The sequence below is a fragment of the Sinohyriopsis cumingii genome, unplaced genomic scaffold, assembly GCF_028554795.1.
Source record: "Sinohyriopsis cumingii isolate HCF-2022 unplaced genomic scaffold, ASM2855479v2 utg002323l, whole genome shotgun sequence".
Classification (NCBI taxonomy): domain Eukaryota; kingdom Metazoa; phylum Mollusca; class Bivalvia; order Unionida; family Unionidae; genus Sinohyriopsis; species Sinohyriopsis cumingii.
The window spans coordinates 464,871-473,407 of NW_028316185.1; the positions used below are offsets into that span (position 1 = coordinate 464,871).

General features: G+C 33.7%; 1 long non-coding RNA gene across 1 annotated transcript; it reads left to right on the top strand.

The window, feature by feature from the left end:
- The first annotated feature begins 540 nt into the window (after window positions 1-540).
- Window positions 541-7,724, top strand: LOC149770799 (uncharacterized). The gene is made up of 4 exons (XR_016418470.1): window positions 541-658; window positions 2,051-2,147; window positions 4,768-4,832; window positions 7,499-7,724. It is a non-coding gene; the product is annotated as an uncharacterized LOC149770799 (long non-coding RNA).
- Window positions 7,725-8,537: the final 813 nt, after the last annotated feature.

The window sequence follows — 8,537 nt, forward strand, 5'->3', positions numbered from 1 at the left end:
GACGTTGTATGATTTACTTCGCATTCGTATACCGAATATGTATGGTTTATGATTTATAACACATACACATGAACGCACATTACATTTCAATTGGTTACACAAATCATTCACCTACTCCAAAGTCATCTTGTGCGAAATCAGACATGTAATGTTGTCCTCTATATTCATTTTGAAAATAATTTAAAGATAACTGTGCGATTAACCTACCTAAAAATATCTCACACCAAAAGTAAACATAATTGCTGACACATTAACATTTTTGTATTTTCGAGAATCAAACGAAGTAATTACATTCTTGCTAACTTTATCAAACTTTATGGTTTTGTTCTGTTTATTTTTATTATCGTAATGAACATTTGCTTAGAAAAAAACAATACAAATATAATCTCTTACTCCAAAAGTTATATATTTGTATGAAGATAACACTATTTAGTTTAGTCACGTCGACTGACGCAAATCTTATCCTATTACCCGGATGTGGCAAAGTTGAGAAAAGATCTAAATGTCATGCATATTTTAAACAGAAACGCAGCACGAGGACCTGGCCTGTTAGACAAAAATGAAATATGCATGATTTATTAGCACGTGCTCAATCTTAGCAAAGGTAATAGCAAGCGGATATAATTTCAGTCTTCGTGCTCCATCACACAGCATTCAGGTACTTTCTGTTGCGGATTTGTTTTCTTGTGTAATCAAATCATTACTAAAAGAACAAAGGCTAGCTAAAACTTTAGAACAAATAACGTTTAATACAACGAACGTTTCTTGATATACAACAAAGAATGGACAGATGTAAGGGGTTTTAATTCGAACAACACTATGCTGTAGCATTTCTTAACATTTTAGTTTTAATATTTGAATACAGATATCATTATGTTAGAACATGCCTTCACATTTTACTTATAATCTCTGATTCCTAATAAATCAGTACGAAAAACAAAACGAAACCTTAACGTCACGGCCTGAACTCATGTGCTGCAGATGTACTAGTTCATAAAACCCACTTGGTATATATATATATATATATATATATATATATATATATATATATATATATATATATATATATATATATATATATAGAGAGAGAGAGAGAGAGAGAGAGAGAGAGAGGCATCAAGGCTTAAGCTGGGCAGCTAATCAAGTAAATATAGAATATTGAGAAATGTTTCACTTTGCCTTCTATTTGAAAGTAATTTAACTGTCAGATTTATATTTAAATAGTGTTTTCAGTCGAACTACCTTTCTATGATACTGTTTCCGGCCCATATTTTCATATTTTGATTTGCTTCCCTACCTTAACACTTTCCCAAAGATTCAGTGTGGAAACTACTCTTTTTTTCCTTCTTTAATCACAATGTATTGCAGTTCAAAAGTGAATGTGTTAAGTTCATAATCGTAATATGCGTGAAGAATATCCATTAGTTTATGTGAATCATTAATTATATTACTTACAAATCGAGATAATTACCAACCATTGGGACGTATGATATGGTACCCACTTAATCAAAATCGGGAGGGGATGGGGGCAGTATAAATTTTCGACCTTTCCGTGCTTACTTTTCTATACACTGTTGTTTGGGTGTTTCTGGCAAATAAAAAACTGATTTAGTGCCTTTTCCCTCCGTTTTGAAAATTAAATGAAACAAATTCTAACCGTAGAATTAATTTACTTAGTAATATCCCCAGGCTAAATTAGCACAGAAGCAATCGATAATAATTAAATTAATGACAACTTGATCATTCATCGCAGGCTGTTGTTTTTGCAGTATAACATGCAAAACATTTCCCGAATTAAACTGAGGAACAACATAGTATGAGAGTTGCTATCTCACCTGATTTGTGCAAATGATATGGCAATGATATATTTTGCTTTCGGGTACCATATTAACAATTTATTTGGAATAGAAACAACATAGGAAGTCAGGCCTCTATTGCGTCGTAAGACGACGCAAAACACGCTGAACTAGTTTTCCTAATTAGGTTTCCTGTACTTATTTGCATTGCTTAATTACTTTTTGTTCATACACGAATATCTTTATTTAAAAAGAATCGATCGAGGTGATGGTGGAGACACTGATGGTGCTAGAGTTTGAACTGATGATGATGATGTTGCGAACGGAAGCAAGGATACTTACGCAGATCATGTAGGGAAATTTTGCAGTTCGCAACTGTATAAAGTAAATGAAATAGGAAATGTATCGTTTTAATATGTAATCTAACATGTATTTTGTTCGCTCTGTCGCTAACGTAAACGATTCTGTATATTTTGATAGCTCTTTGTTATTTACGTATAATATCAATATTTGTCTATAATGTGGGATATCCGTCATGTACTCTTAATATCGATATGTGTCTGTGATGTGGGTCATCCCTCAAAGGAAATCAAATAATTCGAGGAGAATGAGTAATCCAGCCATGAGCAGAATTGTTTTGTTCTTGTCATTACCTAGTATCGATTTTAGTGCAGTTATATGAATTATATGCAGCTCAGATACCTCTCACGCTTATGTAATTAAACGACAATATAATACTTAATATAATACTTATGTGAAGCATCAAATCATTCACAACAAGATTTTGATAGAACTAAATATAGGCTATAATTACATCGAATAGGGAGACATTATTGTATTGTGCATTAAACTTGTGACTATAAAATCAAAAGTACTTTTAACTATGACAATTTTTATTCATACGCATCAATGTCCTTTCATTATTTTTATGACACTTTTAGATATCTTCAAGGCTGTAATGTTTGGCAGGTTTACTAAAATAACCGATGATCCTTCCAAATTTCCATGCTGTATCCCGTTTGATTAGACATAATTTATTTTTTAAAACTAAAGACTTTTAATCGAATAATTAAAATTGTGACTATGCATCATAAAAAGTATTTTTCAGCAATGAGTATATTTTTGTACTGATGCGTCATAAAATATGTTTTGACAGTCAGAGCCGAACTTTAAAGCTCTTATGTTTGGCAGTTTATTAAAAAAACTGATGATCCCTCCAAGTCGCCCATAAACGACTTTGAACGCTATGACAAGTATTCGTACAATACAAAATGAATATTACTTTTAAAAAACTACCGATTCCAAACTAATATCTTTTTGCTGAAATTTAATTTGTTGATATTTGATAATCACGGACTTTTATATATATCTGTTAATTTGTCACATCGGCCTTTAATAAAAAGATACAGATGAGCCTTTCAGTCAACATGCATCAATGTTTGTCATCATGCTTGTAGTCACGTATCAAAAACTGCAGTTCCTTGAACAAGTATATGCTTTCTCTAAAATGCTTGCCATCTAACTAAACCAATGCATGCGTGTTAATGCCCTCTGTTTGTCATGTTCTAGTTTAAACAATTGATGCATGTTAATACCCTCTGTTTCCCATATTAAAGCTGAACCAAATGATGCATGTTAATACCCTCTGTTTGTCATGTTCTAGCTTAAACAATTGATGCATGTTAATACCCTCTGTTTGTCATGTTCTAGCTTAAACAATTGATGCATGTTAATACCCTCTGTTTGCTATCTTCTACCTGAACCATTGCATGCATGTTAATACCCGATGTTTGGCAGCTTCAAGTTGAAACAATTTATGTATGTTAACACCCGATGTTTGCCATCGTCTACCGGAAACTCCAGCTGATGCATGATAATACCCAGTGGTTTTGTTGAAGAAGTTTTTAGAGTGTATATATTTGATTAGGTTTTAGAAATAATTACATATTGCCAGTAATGCTGTATTCATAAAATGAGATAAAATAAGTGACAGAAAGATTTGGTTGAGAGCCGTCTGCCAGTTAATATCAAGAATATAACATTAGTTCACGTTTCAAAATTATATTTCAAAATTGCATGCAAATTACATTTAGAACATCTGTTTATTTAAGACAGATAATCTAATAAATATTTCAATCACAAATCCCCCCATTTCGAAAAAGAAGACTAATTGAAAGTGATGTCATGACACGAAAAACCGGTTCCCTTAATCCACTTTTACAGTGCTGGAATTTCTATGGTTGACTGAGTAGTTTCATTTCAATGACATATTGTGTGAATACGCAACGTTGAGTTAGAAATGAGGTCGAAACTTATGATGACAATACAAAACTCAAGACGGGCGTATGTGATATATTTAAGATATGCCCTTATGGGATCAAGGAACAAGCTTCGGGTGTAAATTTTCACAGACAATATGTGTATGTGTGTGTGTGATTTGGATTTGTAACGTAGCTTTAACAATTTTCAGTCATATCGCTACGATGTCTGCCGTGTGACAGTTTATAGTGATGTCTAGCACCGGGGCATCATGCCGCAGACATGTAGCATGATTTCCTACACAGTCACATTATCCTGACACCAGGCCGACCAATTGTCTTTGGTATGACTCGGCCGGGGATTGAACCCACGACCTCCCGCATCAGAGGCGGACGCTCTAACCACTAGGCCACCGGAGCGGTGTCACAGACAATGTGCAATTGCATAAATAACTGAGTACGTCTAGCTAAGAACCTGCCAATGGCACAATTCTTGGAGCATACACTTGCATGAATATTTGAATACGTCTAGCTACGCACCTGACAATTACACAGTTGCTTGGAGTATACACCTACATCAATATTTGAGTACGACTAGCTAAGGAAATGCCGCTTTCGAAACGATAGTTTTTCATTTTATTTGTATAGTAAGCATTATTAAAAGTTCTATGATTTAATTTGCTTTAAATTTTGTTTCATTTTTCTTTTTATAGACAATGTATGTTAGCAACCTAATTTGACAAAGATAACCACCATGCATTAGACGGAGGAGGTTGTGGTAGGTTAACGCAAGTATCATATACGTTAACATTAGAGTAAACTCAGGGCTTAGTCCGCCAGGTTGGTCGAAATCATACTAATGGAGAAAGACATAGCATAAGGTGTATTCAGACATAATAGAGGTTTGTAGTTAGAAGACGGTTGTCTGTCCTTTGGATTTTAAAATACAATAGACATGCATTTCACCTGGCGGGAAGGTTTTTCTTTAAATCAGATTATCAAAATTGTAAAGCTCCATGTTAATGCTTAGCCACGAGTAATTGTCATGCAGGTGAGGATAAAAGAGAATTTTCACATTGCTAGTTCCTTCATCAGAGTATCATAACAAATTAGCACACGTTTACTGGAGACACTTTTTGCTACTACTATCATGATATTAGCTATAAAACAAAATATATACATGCAGTAATGATATTTGATTAAGATTTGAATTGGAGAAACGATCATGAAATTCCAAAATGTTGTGTAACCTGCTTACTCTACTATCAAATAAATTATAAACGTAAATTATGATTTCATATTTGAACTGCGGCGCTAGAATACGATAAAATTTGCTGTAGTCGCACTACTTTTATGCCATTGTTAAGGGTCGATATTTGTGATATTTCATTTTTTTAGATCGCACATTTAACTTTACAGGGGTGGGGAGGGGGACACATGGTGATTGGAGACTTTTACAAACTATTTAAATGTCCCTATATTGTTTTCTCAAAAAATCCCAGGTTCCTCACAAAATGAATGGTTCAGTCTCTTCATCACAACTTATTTATTCCTATAACTCTAAGTAAATAATTAATGTTGATGATGATCGTGGTGGTAGTGCTGTTAGTGAGGTGTTTGGCGATGATGGTAATGATGATGATGGTGACGAATTTGAACTAGGAGGAGTAAGGTAATCATGCAAGTTATGACAGCCACGGTATAAACATGAATATAATATGGAAATACATCACTTTATGACATACTCAAGCATGTATCTTTCCGCTTTCTGATTGACACAGCTGTACTTAAATAGATAATTGTTCTTTCTTTATGTACAAATTTCAATCTTGGTTCTGCTGTTTTACATCTGTGAAGAAAAATAGAGTAAGTTCAAGTACAATGACTTATCGTATCATACATTATTCGAATACTGAAATTAGTGTCAAGCGACGGCATGACGTCGTAGTGAATTTACTTATAGTTGTATACATGAAATCAAGCTAGAAACTTGTCACATTGACATAAATTCATGATTGAAACTGCAGATTATTTCAATCCAAACAGTATCAACTCATCTTAATCTCAATTTATTAAAATGCTTCCGTAAGGGGCGTTCTGCCGCGGGAGTAGTCAGATGTTGTTTTTATTGTGGGTGGGAATAACGCCATTTTCAAATGCATGAAAGGCTATACATGTCAGCCAGTATAACTGGTGAAGGAAGAACCAGGGAAAACCCCTGAAAGAACCTTCGACGCACTCGCGTAATCAGATGTAAATAAATGCATATGTGCATATGTGGAAAACGTGCACAACATCCTGTAATTAAAGTAAATAAGTGTCTTGCTTCAACTTTTTCTCAGATCATTCCAAACAACTTACATCCGTGTTTCTCATCAAGCTTTCAAGACACGTGTCCTATAACTCTAATTCATTCTGTACTGCATTCATTACTCAACTATTTTCATACGTGTGTTGACATGCTCATACCTTCTGATAATGATCAGCAGACAAATATAGAAACGAGATGCAAAACTTTTGAAAAATGTATATCAATAATACATTAACACATTAACAATATGAGCTCTCTGTATTATACAATATAATTTAACAACGGGATATTTACAGACCTACCACTTAATTTGTTTGCGTGTGTGTGTGCGTGCGTGTGTGTGTGTGCCAGGATCACTACAAAAATCCATAGCGCACAAAACATACTTCTTTTTTCTATGTAAAATAATACATACAATATATACATATATATATATAAGTTTCCATTAGGATGACCCTCATTCTAGTTCTAAAATTGTGTCTTAGGTTTTTATGTTAGCTTTGTTATATTGGAATTACTCATTACATAGCTTAACAACACTTTTAATGCAAACAATTTTAGTTGTGTTTCAGTTAATATTTGAGAGGATTTATTTATTTAACATGTTCATTAGAATTACAGGGTGCTCAATAATCTTTTGGGACTAAATCATTTAATTTTGATTATTGTGAATTATAACAAGGACATCTTGGATAATATCATTGCAGTACATCAAGACTGTTAGCGCATAACCACTATTCCAGACTATTGGCACATAATCACATTCAAAATGGAATTCATCATAACACCGCTGGAATTCATTCGGAATACTCTATAAGTTTAGACTTATGATAATAACTTGTATGTTTATTTGGGATTTAAATCACAATACTTTAAGTTCTTTTGAACTTTTTACTTTGTATTTTAGGGAAACATTATTTCCGGAATTTTACAAAGCTTGTTGGTTTTCGCTCTTTTCGTCTTATTATTTTAAGACCATAGATTCGTAACAGAAAATTGGGGGTCACTCCGAGATATGAATTTCTCTAAAATATTTCAGAAAAAAATCGTCTTTCAAATTTAAATTCATCTTGTTTCGGAATTTTCCTACTCCCAAAATATTACAATTTCTTCTATATGAAAATTCTTTACAGAAATCAATGTTACCTACAAGTGGAGAAGGGTTAGTACCATTGAAAATGACGAATTGCTTCAGCTTGCCAGAAAATAGTATCTTTCAGTGTGCAATAATCGCATCCATAGTGACGTCAACACCTAACTTGTTTAGCGAAAGGTCGAAACATCACAAAATGTTGTTCATACGGCTCATGACTATTCCGTGACTCACAAAGTTTCATTTATAAATTAATCTTCCTCTCATCAGTATTTGTTTGATTTTATTTTGTTGCTATTTTTCAAAATCCACCTCAGTTTCAAATGATTACTTCCAAATTTCAATCCGGTGCAACTTTCAAGAATAAAACTTCTGATAAGACTGATCCGAAATCATTATCTCTTGCTACGTAGACTTACTTCAAGAAGAAAATGCACGTCATTGCTGATTTCTGTAGATTGAAAATTAAGCAGTAGTAAAAAAACAGAGCTATTCCAAATGAACTCATTTCAAGAGGTCAAGGCCACGGTCGTGAATTGCAAGCAATAATTTATCGCTGCAAACCAATCCAAGACTGATTTTGTTTTGGAGAATTATGAACCACTCACTTTAAACGGCTCTTTATCACTTGTTGGTTATTCTACCAAACAAATTCCTGTTAAAATGTTAAGTGATAGAGGAGCTTCTCAGAGTCTTTTATTATCAGGTACTTTGCCTTTATCTGAGAAGCCTTTTTCTCAGGAAAGTGTTCGTATTCAAGGAGTATTTACCCACTGAGGGTATTTATTTCTTACTAGGCATTGACCTAGCTAGAGATAATGTAGTGGTTAAAACACTTGAAACTGACAATCCTTGTTTGGATCCAAACGTTCATCCCATTTAAACGGAATTCCTGATATATATCCTACTCGTGCAGTTTCTAGAGCTATGGCAATATGAGTTCTTCATAATGATCATTTCCTTCCCTGACATTTATTGGTCAGTCCTTTTGATGTGGTCACTTTTGCTTCTGGTAATGAGCAATCACTAGGTTTTGATCACAGTGATCCTCTTTGTACTATTCATTTCTCACAATACTA